The 16,183-nt window shown below is 40.1% G+C and overlaps 1 pseudogene; it reads left to right on the forward strand.

Moving 5' to 3' along the window:
* The first annotated feature begins 310 nt into the window (after positions 1-310).
* LOC128572530 (RNA-binding E3 ubiquitin-protein ligase MEX3C-like) overlaps positions 311-16,183 on the forward strand; it is a 42,962-nt pseudogene continuing 27,089 nt past the window's right edge.

Here is a 16,183-nt window from a genome sequence, read left to right on the forward strand (position 1 = left end):
ATAACTAAAATCATTTAAAATACTTAAATATCAAAATAGAATGGAATAAATTAGGAAACATCCAATATTAAAGGATACTACTAAATATTAAGATGAAAATGCACAGGTTAAACTACAGAGTCAATGAAAATTCCAAAGTCATTTTTCTTTAATAGAATTTGGCAAGCTCTCTCTAGAATCCATGTGGACAAAGAAAATTAAATATACACAATTTAGAAAAATAATGCTTAGTAACTTAAACTCCTGATAATATTTATTACTACAATGTTACAGAAATAAAACAATATGGTACAAGCATACGGATGGTTTCATGTCGACCGACAAAGAAGAAGATTCCTTAATAAAGAATAATCTGGGGTAAAGTTAATTTTGCTTTTCAACAAATGATGCTGGGAAAATTATATATTCATGTGCAAAGGAGGAAGTTGTACCCCTAATGTGATCCACATCCACACGAAAATACGAAAATAGACTGTGTACCTAAATGTAAAAGCTAAACTACACAATTTTTTGGACAAACATAACAGTAAATTTTTGTGACCTTGGGTTTAATAAAGATAATTATAAGAAAAGCATAATAAAGAAGAAAAAAAGGGAATTGTACTTCAAACTGAAAAAAAAAATATTGTTCAAAAAACATCATGGTAAATAAGAAAAGTTAAACTACTTAAAGAGAAGTAATATTTTAAATTATGTGTCAAAGGGTGGTGCCTGTGGCTTAAAGGAATAGGGCACTGACCCCATACGCCAGAGGTGGTGGGTTCAAACCCAGCCCTGGACAAAAAAAACCTGCAAAATAATAATAATAAGAATCATGTATCCGATTAGGGTCTGGGAACCAAAATATATAAACAACTTTTATAGGTCACTAATAAGACAGGAGTTTACCAGTTAAAAATGGGCAAAGGATTTGAATAGACATTTTTCCAAATAAAAAATAAAATTTTCCAATTTGCACAAAATATATTTTCAATACCATTAGTCATTATAGAAATATTAATTAAAACACAATGATATAATAAAACTCACTAAAATGGCTGTACCAAATGCATGAATTCCGAGCATCTGATCAAAATGTGTTTTCTGGGCAAGTATGCTTTATTAAGTTTTGATTTTACACTCAGCACAGTGTGTCACACACAATTTAAAATAATAAATTCTCCCTGAGTAAATGCATTAATGCCTGGAATGTCCTGGTTCGACTCCTTCAAAGTCTGGCACTTTTTCCAAACAACCAGCAGAGTCTTATCTGGCCAGAACTGCAAATGCTTGCGATTGTCTCCTAACATGGCCAAGGGATTTAGATTTATGTGGGACACCTGGCTCATTCTCAGAGCCTGACTCTTCTTGAGATGCCTGCTCAGAATGCTAATAAGGATTTTCTGTTTCAACTTCCCAGAAGTGCTACTTTTTTCCAGAATAGTATTAAAACTTTGAAAACAATGAGTGAAAAACACTTTTATTTTCATTTTTTCTTCATAGTGCTTAGTAAAAGACGTTGCGTTCGTTACAGTTTGAAAAAGAAAAGTCAGTAGAAGATACAATATGTATATATAAATATATGAAAATATACATAAATGGATATAGACGTATATGTATATATAGATATATGTGTTTGTGTGTATATGGGGATAAATGATATATTGTGTTTTCTTCTGATTCAATGACATAGTGCAGAAAATTAGAAAACAATATTCGGCCTCGTATCGCCATCTGATCCATAAAGCAAACACAAACATACATTGGAGAAAAGAAGACTTATTTAATAAATGTTCCTCAGGACAGGCGCGCTAGGGGCTGGTTAAGGACATGAAACAAAAGAAACCCTGAAAGGGGAGCGGCTGCCACCTCCAGCAGCCCCGCCCCTCGCTGCCGTCGCCACTCACCCACCTGGATACCTACCTCTGCCTCGAAGCTGACCTTGCCTTTGTGAAAGTCCATCCCTGAACTGCCAACCCGGACCCTCCACCCCGCCCTCTCTAGTCTCAGGGCGGCGCTGCTGCTCCTCAGCCCGGGTCGGCAGCCCCGCCGCCTCCCTGGAGCGCGAGTGGGACCGGCTCCTGCTAAGGGAGCTCCGAGCCGCGGCTTGTCGGGCCGGAGCCTAGAGGTGTCGGAGCTGGAATTGGAGGAGGACGAGAAGCAGGAGGAAGCGGAGCTGGACCGAGACCTGACAGAGGAGGAGAAGCTGGAGGAAGCAGAGGAGAACGGACTGTCGCTGCTGCTGCTGCTGCTGCTGCTGCTGTCGCCGCCCACGGCTACCGCCTGCCAGACCCAGTGTATCCTGGACCGGTCCCTGGGTCGGTACTGCTGCCCGCCTCAGACTCCGATGCCCGGGAGGCGGCGGCTGCAGCCTTGGCCGGGCGGATGCTGTACGGAGGAGACAATGCCCAGGCGTGATGGCCGGGATGCTGCCCCACGCCTGCTTCCCGGAAGCTGCGGGCCGCCGGCGCCACCCTGAACGGCAAGAAGGCGTCCCTGCACCTGAGGAAGAGCGAAATCCTCTCAGCTACAGGGCACTTCTCCATGATTTGTGCATTTCGAAACAAAAATGGCCCTTCCCTGCCCTGCACTGCCCTGCCCTGCCCTGCCCTGCCCTGGGACTAATTGTCATTTAGTCCTAATCTTCCTGGTTAAACCACAGTCCAAGTCAAGGTCTCCTAATCATATGGTAGGATTAGCGCTTGGACCCAAAGAAGCAACTATTGAAAGAATTCAGGGCAGTGCCTGTGGCTCAAGGAGTAGGGCGCCGGTCCCATATGCCTGAGGTGGTGGGTTCAAACCCAGCCCCAGCCAAAAAAAAAAAAAGAATTCAGCAGCAGACCCACATACATAGTAACTCCATGCAGAGATAAGGAGCCTGTCTTTGAAGTGATTGGGATGCTGGAAAATGTTGACAGAGCACGGGAAGAAATAAAAATGCATATTGTCAGTTGTACAGGAAACTGTATAATGCTCAGTGATTTCCACGACAATGGTACCTATGTAACCTCTAGGTTCTGCATGGCTCTCCTCCAGTCTAGTTCCTCCTAGCCCATAAAGAATGATATCTAATTATCTACATGATAGTTCCAGTTCTCTAGAAAATGGTTCCACAAACTCCTACTTAGGAAGCAATAGGCTGGCTTACTTTAGTCTAACAAGCCCATTTAGTACAGGAAACTTTTGGTTTGGAGGTACACTACTGTCAGTAGGCTCACGAGATCTTGTAGTTAATTCTCCTGCCTTTGACTCTTTACCAAGAAATGCTCAAAGTACCTGGACTTCCTTTGAACCAGTTAACCCACTTTCTGGCTTTGAAGAAAGACCAACATGAAGACTCAGTGCAGAGGAAGTCAGTCATCTACTCATCCTACCTTTCCTGAAGCACAGAACACCCACTGGCTGGGAGGGTTAGGAGTGACCCAGTTAGTACAGGCAACCATACTGGCCTTCCCATATACATCCCTGCTTTTTCTAATGGTACCAATAGTTACTGCTCTTCCAATGGTGGCTCCACCTCTAGCTCACCTCCAAAATCAAGACAAAAGCATGGTTGTATGACTTGCTTTGAAAATGAAGTTATTACTTCCCTAGTTCCATATGATCACAACCTCTTCTGCATATGCCAATAAGATCTATGAAAAGAGAACACCATCATTTGCAGTTTGCCCAGACAATCCAAATTCACTCTTTAACACACACACACACACACACACACACACCCCATATTACCATATCTCTATATAGACCTATAAAGGCATGGATATAATGGTAACTTCCAGTAAACTTCCTAATGAATTCTTATGACTGTTGTCAGGCTTTATTGGGGTTAGGCTAAAGTTGTTTGTAAACTTATAAAAGGCTGCTGTGGTAACACTAAACCTAAGTGGTCTTCTGTCTATTAGTTTGGTTTGAATTATTAATACTATCATGTAGACCCAGAGACATAGCTGAAGGTGAAGTTCATGTTGGCTGAGGGAAGATAGTCACAGGTTGTGTGAGCCTATGAGAAAGTGTATATGTCTAAGATTTCAAAACAGTGGGTCCCCAAACCTAACCACAGGAAGAGGTTATGCAAGGTACTTGACATTGCAGATGATTCAGGCACTTCCAGTTCTGCTTTCTTTACACTGCCAGTTTTGACAAAATGGGTTGTTTTTTTTTTTTTGTTTTTTTATTTTACAACAACTTCTGCCTAATTCTGCAGTATTGGAAGTAACTTTGTAATGCATTATGATTACTTACTGGTAGTAGTAGGGCTTATGGCAGTTTACTAGATTACTGGTTATAATTTGGGACAAAACCACTACATTGACTTTGATTTCGCCCAGAAGTTCAAGGCAGGTATGATCAGTGGATCAGGAATGCAATTGTAAAATCTCACTTGTTACCTCCCTTGGTGGAGAAGACTATCACAGGCCCCAGACTCAGAATTGCATTTGGGGACTTTTGGTGCTCTATTCTAGGGCTTTCTACTTGAGGGACCATAGTTCCATCGAAATGAAATTTGGCCTTCATTAGTATTCAATAGCAACTCAGTTAGGTGCACTGCAGGAATATCAGAGAAACTTCTTTGTGTTGTTTTCATTTCACACAAGGTCATGAGCATCTTTGCACATTGCTGCTATTTATATTGTAACTACCTGCTCAAAGCATCTCCTGAAGCAGGCAGCTCCACTGTCTGCCAGACCTTTCACAAGGCTTAATAGTTAACACTTTTATAAGGAAGTTTTATGCAGGAAAAGCATGAATTACACATAGAAGAGTGTTAATCTACTCTATGCATTTGTCTGCAGTATGCCATCTCAGAGAACTCATCCCCATAACCTCTCAGGGCAGACACTGTGCCCTCACATAGCTGCCTCACATTCTTTCAGGAGGCACGGCAGCCCTAGCAAAATGTTATAGCCTATTAGACACACAGAATGTGCCCTGTAGCACAACTGGCATGCAAATGGCAACTGTGGCTCAGCCTTTCAATGCTGGCAGAGTCTGACATGATAAAATTCTATTTGCATGCCAGTTGTCCTACATGGAAAAAAGAAAGAAAATGCTTTTGTCTGATATTTAAATATGATAGATATCACTCAACCCCATATGCTTGGAACTGAAAAGCATTTCTAAAACCAATTTAACTGGTCTCTTGTGAAGAAGGCCATGAAGGTCAGGGAGAAAAGGGGCCAGCTGTCCCATTCTAGATCATCCTGCTCTGAAAAAGTTCTGGAAAGGCACAAAGTGTAATATTGTCAGTGACTTATACTGTATAAGTATACAAGAATTTTTTGTTAGATTTACTCCTAGATATTTGAGATATTTGATTTTTTGAATGCGTTGTAGATGACATTTTCAAAATTCATTTTGTACGTGTTTCCTGTATGTGAGCATGCAATTATTTTAGTGTCCTGACTTGGTTCTGTGTGACTTTATTAAATTCATATACTAATCTGCATAGTTTGTAAATATATTTAGATTTTCCACAAACACAGTCATTACTACAGATCCTTTCAATGTTAATACCTTTTATTTCTCTTTCTTAAATTATTGCATTGGCGGGCGGCGCCTGTGGCTCAGTGAGTAGGGCGCCAGCCCCATATGCCGAGGGTGGCAGGTTCAAACCCAGCCCCGGCCAAACTGCAACCAGAAAATAGCCAGGCGTTGTGGCGGGTGCCTGTAGTCCCAGCTGCTCGGGAGGCTGAGGCAAGAGAATCGCGTAAGCCCAAGAGTTAAGAGGTTGCTGTGAGCCGTGTGACGCCACGGCAGTCTACCTGAGGGCGGTACAGTGAGACTCTGTCTCTACAAAAAAAAAAAAAAAAAAATTATTTCATTGGCAAATACTTTTGGTATGATGGTGAATAGAAACAATTATAGTGGACATTTTTTTTGATGATGTTGTTGTTCCCAAGGGGAACAATGTTTCGCCATGAGGTATAGTATTGCTGTAGGCTTGAAGGGATTTTATATTTATTCCAAGCTTACTGGGAGCTTTTAAATAAATAGCTATCACATTTTCTCACATACTTTCTTCTGCATCTATTGTGATTATATGTTCTTTTCCCTTTAGTCTATTATGTGGTGGTAAGATTTTTTGCATATATATTTCTAGAGACATTGGCTAGTGATATTTCTTTCTTGTGGTGTCCTTGTCGTGTTTTGATATCCAATTTATGGCCTCCAAAAAAGAACTGAAAGATTTTCCACTTTTCCTATTTAATAAAAATGTTTACATATGGTAATTTAGTCAGTCACCAAATGATACTGTCAGTATTTATAATATATCCAGCTGGCCAGTAATTATAATATATCCATCTGACAAAGCACTGGTATTTATACTGCTCGGCCAGTATTTATAATATATCCATCTGACAAAGCACTGGTATGAAAAATGTACAAAGAATTCCTATAAGGCAGTAAGACCTACAACCCAGTTTAATAAAAACCAACACATCTGGAATAAGCACTCTATCAAAGAGGAGTTGCAAATAGCCAATAGGCGGTTGAAACAGGGCTCGACACCATCACCATCCACTGGCTGAGAGCCTGTTATCTGTCTACTGCTACATGGGGTACTGGCAGCTGGCAGAGATCACGTGGCCGGACGTGCTGCACCTGGAGGCCAGGCTGGTGGTTTCTTCACCAGGGAGGAAGGCCAAATCCCTGAGTAGGAGGCCAGATGCTCACTGAAGGTGGGAGGTATGAGGTGGGCACAGGTGGTAGGCATGGGGCAGTGATGATACTGGCTGCCCAGAGCTGCCCAGAGGGACAATGAAGGCGCAGGAGTGAGGGTTGCTTGCTGCCCTCCATGCCACAGTGTGCCCTCCTTTCAGGTTTTATAGCTGCCTTGGCCAGCGGTCATGTAAAAGACTCTCAGTGGAGCAGCATCAGGTAGGAGTCAAACCCAGTGACCATCTGGGGAGGCCATAGAGCAGGCACAGGCTGCAGCCTCTGGAGGGCCAGGGACGCCTCACCTTTGTCCCTAAGACAGCTGTGTAGCCCCTGGCACCCTCCTCTTAATGTTTTAATCCTTTACTGGTCTCTACACACAGAAACACACACACACACACAAACACATATCAATAAATAAAACAAAGGGAAAAAGCCTTTAGTGGTCTTTTTAATGAAAGTGATGGTTCATGGAGCTTTAGTAGAATACGGACAGTTTGAGAAATGCTGTCTTTCAACCCCCACAACCAAGGCATGACCTTTCCTTGAGCCTCTCTCCCTCTTCCCAGCATAATTTAAAAGGATTTCTACATGGGTCATTACAAAAGTCTTGTGTTTTAAGTTACACAAAATCAAGAAACAAAATATACATGGACAAAAACAAATGAAACCCTTCTGGCAACACTGATAAACTGAGGATGTTAAAGCTTCCACAGGTAAATCAGAAAGGACTGTGAACTGCGTTTCTTGGAAGAGAAATAACAGACCATAATACATACAGACTATAATAACAGACAATAATACAGTCTGTCTCAAAAATTCTTGTAGTGGCTTGCAAACTATATATAATATTTTGCATGATTTTAGATATTTATCTTCCTTTATGTTTGTGCTACCATTGAGTTATTCTTCCTTATTTCCAATCTGTGCTTATCTGTGGCAAAGAACACAAAAAGATGTGTCTACATGTATTCTTCTTTTTTTTTTTTGTCATCAATACTACTGGTGTGTTTCAAAAGCTCTGAAGAATAGAATCTCAGCAGTCTTAAATTATCCTCTCAGAACGTAATGGAATTATGTTCCTCCATTTTTAACTGGATTTTGAATGCATCTTTCTTTGGGCTACATTTAAGATTGTGTCACATTACCCTCCTGCCTGGAGCTCAGAACGACACAGTTACTTTCTCCCAGGGTTACTGATGTTTTCCCCCAATTCCTCCTGTATCTAAATTCAATTCACAGTAGTGGTTCTCAGATTGTTTTCTCTAACCTCTAAAAGGATGAAATTCTTTATAAGAGAAACAGCATCAGAAATAGAGTTATTTGCTGCAGGCAACATACTTAAGGCCATCTATACCCATATATGCAAATATTTGAATAACTGACATGATAATCTGTAGCAAATGGCTTCATTCATCTGGCTCTCATCTGTAAACTACTGCTTTCATGGAAATCTTGAGCTCCAGCTTTTACAGCATCACAATTCCATGGCTGAACCATAACATGGGTTCCTGAGGTTTCTCCCATGTCTGAGAAGTTACAGGGAAAGTGCATGGAGGGTTTGGAGCTCTGACAGTGGCTGAGCAGCTCAGGGTGTGTAGTGTTCTTGAGCCAGACTTGCCTGCCTCAGCCCTGACCCTCTTCCAGTGCCATGTTTTTTGAGACATTCCCCAGTCTTCCACGCTGCTGCTGCTGGTATAGATAGCGCTGAAAGAAGATGACAATAACAGTGCTGTTAATGACTTCCTATCTGCTAATTTAAGTAACAACTTTACTCTGCATTTGAACCTGTCAGCCCTCACAGGTCTGTGCATGCATGTGTGTCTTCTCACTTAACCCACCAGCAACTCTCTCTCTTTTATTTTTTAATTAAATCATAGCTGTGTACATTAATGCGATCATCGGGCACCATACACTGATTTTATAGACTGTTTGGCACATTTTCTTTCCTTTTTTTTTTTTTCCATTCTTGTGATGCTTTACTAAGAACAATGTGTTGCATTTCCATCCATGTTAATACAGAGGCTGTAAAGTTTCCATTTTTTTTTAATGGCTGAATAGTATGCCATGGTGTACATATACCACAGGTTGTTAATCCATTCCTGGGTTGGTGGGCATTTAGGCTGTTCCACATTTTGGCCAGTATAAATTGAGCTGCAATAAATAGTCTAGAGCAAGTGTTCTTAAGATAAAAGGATTTTTTTCTTTCTGGGTAGATGCCCAGTAATGGGATTGCAGGATCAAATGGGAGGTTTAGCTTGAGTTCTTTGAGGGTTCTCCATACTTCCTTCCAAAAAGGTTGTATTAGTTTGCAGTCCCACCAGCAGTATAAAAGTTGCCACATCCATGCCAGCATCTGCAGTTTTGAGATTTTGTGATGTGGGTCATTCTCGCTGGGGTTAGATGGTATCTTGGGTTGGTTTTGATTTGCATTTCTCTAAGAAATAGGGATGATGAGCATTTTTTCAGATGTTTGTTAGCCCTTTGTCTGTCTTCTTTAGAGATGGTTCTATTCATGTCTCTTGCCCATTAATCTATGGGATTGTTGGCTTTTTTCATGTGGATTAATTTGAGTTCTCTATAGATCCTAGTTATAAAGCTTATGTCTGATTCAAAATATGCAAATATCCTATGCTTCTTTTTTTTTTTCGTATAACTTTTTATTGTGGTAAAATACGCATAGCATAAAATTGATCATTTTAACCATTGTTAAATAATACAGTTCACAATTCAATGGCATTAGGTACATTCACAACCCTGTAAACTCATCACCACTATCTGTTTCCAGGACTTTTTCATCTTCCCAAACTGAAGCTCTGTGCCCATTAAAAAATTGCCCCCAACTCCTCCTCTCCCCAGCCCATGGCAAACCCTATTCTACTTTCTGTCTCTATGAATTGCCTATTCTACGTATCTTATGTAAGTGGAATCCTACAATATCTGTCCCTTTGTGTCTGATTTAACTCACTTAGCATAATATTTTCTTTTTTTTTTATTTTTTTTTTTATTGTTGGGGATTCATCGAGGGTACAATAAGCCAGGTTATATTGATTGCAATTGTTAGGTAAAGTCACTCTTGCAATCCTGTCTTGCCCCCATAAAGTGTGACACACACCAAGGCCCCACCCACCTCCCTCCTTCTGTTCCCCCCCCATAACCATAATTGTCATTAATTGTCCTCATATCAAAATTGAGTACATAGGATTCATGCTTCTCCATTCTTGTGATTCTTTACTAAGAATACTGTCTTCCACGTCCATCCAGGTTAATATCAAGGATGTAAACTCTCCATTTTTTTTAATGGCTGAATAGTATTCCATGGTATACATATACCACAGCTTGTTAATCCATTCCTGGGTTGGTGGGCATTTAGGCTGCTTCCACATTTTGGCGATTGTAAATTCAGCTGCAATAAACAGTCTAGTAAAAGTGTCCTTATGATGAAAGGATTTCTTTCCTTCTGGGTAGATGCGCAGTAATGGGAATGCAGGATCGAAAGGGAGGTCTAGCTTGAGTGCTTTGAGGTTTCTCCATACTACGTTCCAGAAAGGTTGTACTAGTTTGCAGTCCCACCAGCAGTGTAAAAGTGTTCCCTTCTCTCCACATCCACTCCAGCATCTGCACTTTTGAGATTTTGTGATGTGGGCCATTCTCACTGGGGTTAGATGATATCTCAGGGTTGTTTTGATTTTCATTTCTCTAATATATAGAGATGATGAACATTTTTTCATGTGTTTGTTAGCCATTCATCTGTCGTCTTTAGAGAAAGTTCTATTCATGTCTCTTGCCTATTGATATAAGGGATTGTTGGCATTTTTCATGTGGATTAATTTGAGTTCTCTATAGATCCTAGTTATCAAGGTTTTGTCTGATTGAAAATATGCAAATATACTTTCCCATTGTGCAGGTTGTCTCTTTGCTTTGGTTATTGTCTCCTTAGCTGTACAGAAGCTTTTCAGTTTAATGAAGTCCCATTTGTTTATTTTTGTTGTTGTTGCAATTGCCATGGCAGTCTTCTTCATGAAGTCTTTCCCCAGGCCAATATCTTCCAGTGTTTTTCCTGTGCTTTCTTGGAGGATTTTTATGGTTTCATGCCTTAAGTTTAAGTCCTTTATCCATCTTGAATCAATTTTTGTGAGTGGGGAAAGGTGTGGGTCCAGTTTCAGTCTTTTACATGTAGTCATCCATTTCTCCCAACACCATTTATTGAATAGGGAGTCTTTCTCCCAAGGTATGTTCTTGTTTGGTTTATCAAAGATTAGGTGGTTGTAAAATGTTAGTTTCATTTCTTGGTTTTCAATTCGATTCCAAGTGTCTATGTCTCTGTTTTTGTGCCAGTACCATGCTGTGTTGAGCACTATGGCTTTGTAGTACAGACTAAAATCTGGTATGCTGATGCCCCCAGCTTTATTTTTGTTACAGAGAACTTCCTTAGCTATACGGGGTTTTTTCCAGTTCCATACAAAATGCAGAATAATTTTTTCCAAATCTTGAAAGTGCGATGTTGGTATTTTGATAGGAATGGCATTGAATAGGTAGATTGCTTTGGGAAGTATAGACATTTTAACAATGTTTATTCTTCCCATCCATGAGCATGGTATGTTCTTCCATTTGTTAATATCCTCTGCTATTTCCTTTCTGAGGATTTCATAGTTTTCTTTATAGAGGTCCTTCACCTCCTTCTTTAGGTATATTCCTAGGTATTTCATTTTCTTTGAGACTATGTTGAAGGGAGTTGTGTCCTTAATTACCTTCTCATCTTGACTGTTATTAGTGTATACAAAGGCTACTGACTTGTGGACATTGATTTTATATCCTGAAACATTACTGTATTTTTTGATGAATTCTAGGAGTCTTGTGGTTGAGTTTCTGGGGTTCTCTAAGTATAAGATCATGTCGTCCGCAAAGAGGGAGAGTTTGACCTCCTCTGCTCCCATTTGGATTCCCTTTATTTCCTTATCTTGCCTAATTGTATTGGCTAGAACTTCCAGCACTATGTTGAATAGTAAAGGTGACAGAGGACAACCTTGTCTGGTTTCAGTTCTAAGAGGAAAAGCTTTCAGTTTTACTCCATTCAGTGAAATATTGGCTGTGGGTTTGTCATTGATAGCTTCAATCAGTTTTAGAAATGTGCCACCTATGCCTATACTCTTCAGTGTTCTAATTAGAAAAGGATGCTGCATTTTATCAAATGCTTTTTCTGCATCTATTGAGAGGATCATGTGATCTTTATTTTTGCCTCTGTTAATATGGTGGATAACGTATATAGACTTGCGTATGTTAAACCAGCCTTGCATCCCTGGGATGAAGCCTACTTGATCATGATGAATGACTTTTTTGATGATAAGCTGTAATCTATTGGCTAGGATTTTGTTGAGAATTTTTGCGTCTATGTTCATGAGTGAGATTGGTCTGAAATTCTCCTTTTTGTTTGGGTCTTTTCCTGGTTTTGGTATCAGGGTGATGTTTGCTTCACAGAATGTGTTGGGGAAGATTCCTTCTTCCTCAATTATTTGGAATAATTTCTGCAGTACAGGAATAAGCTGTTCCTGGAAGGTTTGATAGAATTCTGGAGTGAAGCCATCTGGACCAGGGCATTTTTTGGTTGGAAGATTTTTTATTGTTTCTTTGATCTCAGTGCTTGAAATTGGTCTGTTCAGGACCTCTATTTCTTCCTGGCTGAGTCTAGGGAGAGGGTGTGATTCCAAATATTGATCCATTTCCTTCACATTGTCAAATTTCTGGGCATAGAGTTTCTGGTAGTATTCAGAGATGATCTCTTGTATCTCTGTGGGATCAGTTGTTATTTCCCCTTTATCATTTCTGATTGAGGTTACTAGAGATTTTACTTTTCTATTCCTGGTTACTCTGGCAAATGCTTTACTTATTTTATTTATTTTTTCAAAAAACCAACCCCTTGTTTCATTAATTTTCTGAATGATTCTTTTGTTTTCAATTTCATTCATCTCTGATTTGATTTTGGATATTTCTTTTCTTCTACTGAGTTTAGGCTTAGATTGTTCTTCTTTTTCCAATTCCATAAGATCTCTTGTGAGATTGTTGATGTGTTCTCTTTCTGTTTCTCGAATGTAGGCATCTAAAGCGATGAATTTTCCTCTCAAAACTGCTTTTGCAGTATCCCACAGGTTTTGGTAGCTTGTGGCTTCATTTTTATGCTCAAGGAAGTTAATGATTTCCTGTTTTATTTCTTCCTGCACCCATCTGTTATTCAACAGTAGATTGTTTAGTTTCCATGCCTTTGGGTGGGGTCGAGCATTTTTGTTAGAGTTGAGTTCCACCTTTAGTGCCTTATAGTCTGAGAAGATACAAGGTAAAATTTCAATTCTTTTGATTCTGTTGATATTTGTTCTGTGTCCCAGGATATGATCAATTTTGGAGAATGTTCCATGGGGTGATCAGAAGAATGTATATTCTTTATCTTTGGGATGGAGTGTTCTATTTGCGTCTATCAAGCACAGTTGTTCTAGGGTCTCATTTAAGTCTCTTATATCCTTGTTTAATTTCTCTTTAGAGGATCTGTACAGCTCTGTAAGAGGAGTGTTAAGATCCCCTGTTATTATTGTATTATCAGATATCATATGGCTCAGACTGAGTAAGGTCTGTTTCAAGAATCTGGGAACATTTAAATTGGTAGCATAGATATTTAGAATTGAAATGTGTTCTTGTTGTATTTTTCCCTTGACCAATATAAAGTGACCATCTTTGTCATTTTTGACTTTAGTTGCTTTAAATCCACATGTATCTGAAAATAAGATCGCAACTCCTCTTTTATTCTTAATTCCATTTGCCTGAAAAATTGTCTTCCAACCCTTGACTTGGAGCTTTAATTTGTATTTTGAAGCCAGGTGTGTTTCTTGCAGACAGCAAATGGATGGCTTGTGTTTTTTAATCCAGTCAACAAATCTATGTATCTTCAGTGGGGAATTCAAGCCACTAACATTTATTGAGATAATTGATAAATGTGGTAGTATTCCATTCGTCCTATTTTGTGAGAGTCCATTGCTTAGTTTAATCTTTTGCATCAGTGTGGAGGTTTGGATCTGTCCTTTTATTTATGAGTTCTTACTTTGCTGCTGATCCATTGTGGTGGTCAGTGTGCAGAACAGGTTGAAGTATTTCCTGTAGAGCTGGTCTTGTTGTGGCGAATTTCCTCAATGTTTGTATATCCGTAAATGATTTGATTTCTCTGTCAATTTTGAAGCTTAGCTAGCAGGGTACAGATTTCTGGGCTGGAAATTTTTCTGTTTAAGTAGATTAAAGGCACATGAATATTGTCTTCTTGCTTGAAAATTTTCATTAGAGAAGTCTGCGGTCAATCTGATGGATTTGCCCCTGTAGGTTAACTGGCGCTTACTCCTGGCAACTTGCACAATCTTTTCTTTTGTCTTGACTTTGGACAGGTTCATCACAATGTGTCTTGGAGAAGCTAGGTTAGAGTTGAGGCAACCTGGGGTTCGAAATCCTTCTGAAAGCAGTGTGTCAGAATCTTTGGTGATAATTGGGAAATTTTCATTTATAATATTCTCTAGTATGGCTTCCATTCCTCTGGGGCATTGTTCTTCCCCTTCTGGAATTCCTATAACTCGTATGTTGGAATGCTCCATAAAATCCCATAATTCTGACAGTGAACGTTCTGCTTCCTCTCTCTTCTTTTCTGCCTCTTTTGCTATCTGAGTTATCTCAAGAACTTTGTCTTCTACCTCCGAAATTCTTTCTTCTGCATGGTCTAACCTTTTGCTGATACTTTCCATTGCATATTTAAGTTCCCTGATGGACTGTTTCATTTCCTTCAGCTATGCTATAACCTTTTTATATTCTTCATATCGTTCATCTCTTATTTGATTCTGTTCTTGGATTTCCTTTTGGTTATTTTCCACTTTATTAGCAGTTTCCTTCATTGTTTCCGTCATTTCTTTCATTGTTTTCCACATGTGTATTCTAAATTCCCTTTCTGTCATTCCTAACATTTCTGTATAGGTGGAATCCTCTGCAGTAGCTACCTCATGGTCCCTTGGCAGGGTTGTTCTGCCCTGGTTTTTCATGTTGCCTGGAGTTGTCTACTGATTCTTCCTCATGAGTGATTTCTTTTATCTGTTTCCTTGCCCTAATTTTCCTTTCTCTTCCTCTTTCTCTTTAAGTTCTTGTGCCTGTGGACTAAGCGTTACAGGACCAGAATTGTGAGAAGGTGTAAGTGCAAAAAAGGGATGAAAGAAAGGAGGACCGATTGATAAGAAAAAAAAAAAGAAAAAGAGAGAAAGGAGAGGGGGTGCGTAAAAGGAATATTGACAAAAAGAAGAGAGGCACAGAACGAGGGAGACAGAGCAATATAGGTGTACAGTAGGGTCCTTTGATACAACCTTAAAAAAAAAAACACCTTCTGGGGGTGCCCAGTTGGCTGGATCCCTTGAGGTCAGCAGCTCTTTGCTAACCTGATCAGACACAGTACCCCACCTCCACCAAGTAGAGAGGAAAGACAAAACTGCTATAAATCCAACCAAAACAAGCAAACAGAAAACTTTACAGGATAAAATTGGCTGGAAAAACCAAATAATAGCAGTAGAAACACTAACAAAAAAGAAGTTCTAATTATTGAAATAGGCAGCAATGGGAAATTATAATTAAACTAGAAAAATTGAGAAAGAAAAAGCATCTGTATGGAAAAGGTTGAACTTAAAAAACAAAACAACAATCCACAACATCAAAATCAACAAAAAAAACCAACCAAACAAAAAAAAAAAAACAACCAAAAACAAAGCAGTATGTATATGTTATTGAATATTGTCTGGGCAACACGTGGTCTTCTGGAGTATGAGATGTTAATCACAGTTCTGATACGACTGGAGGCTGCTAGTTTCTCAAACCCCAGCAGGTAGACACCCTAAATCTCTCTTCAGCCCACTTAAAAGCCACTTTGAACTTGTTCACTTACTGAGCAGAAGCTTTCTCAGGGAAGTGCTTGTCGCTGGAATCACTGCTGAAGTGGCTATCCACTTACCCTGTGTGTCAAAACTGGTCTCCCTCTGCAGCCGAGGGATAGGGCTGCAAGGTGGCTTAGACCCCTCCCTTAGGCTACATGGTCGCTGGGTTACCAGCTCCCACCCAATTCCAGCTCTGCGACCCTGAGGGCGGAGCTTGCCGGGGCAGATCACTCACAATGGCTGCCTGTGACCCAGAGCTAAACACTATTAGCTCTGTCTGGCTCAGCGGCTCAGACTGGGACCATAGACAAAGGCCGAATTTCTCTGCACTCCCGCTCAGGCTCTCCCCAAGGCAGTTCAGCTTAGTGCCAAGTCCAAAGACACCAAAACAGTTTACAGGTAAAGCCTTTCTGGTTTGCAGTCTCGCTGCTTCTGAACTTACAGTTGTGGGCGGGTTTAGACGGATTGAACACACGCGACCACTTGCCAGTTTTCCACTGTTTTAGTCCTCCTCTTGGGGTCCAGAAGTCTCTCGCTGACTCCCTTTATCCTCTCAGAGGTGATGATAGGCAGATCCCACCAGCCAGAGTTGCCTGGAGTACTAT

The sequence above is a fragment of the Nycticebus coucang genome, chromosome 20 (assembly GCF_027406575.1).
Source record: "Nycticebus coucang isolate mNycCou1 chromosome 20, mNycCou1.pri, whole genome shotgun sequence".
In the NCBI taxonomy this organism is placed as follows: domain Eukaryota; kingdom Metazoa; phylum Chordata; class Mammalia; order Primates; family Lorisidae; genus Nycticebus; species Nycticebus coucang.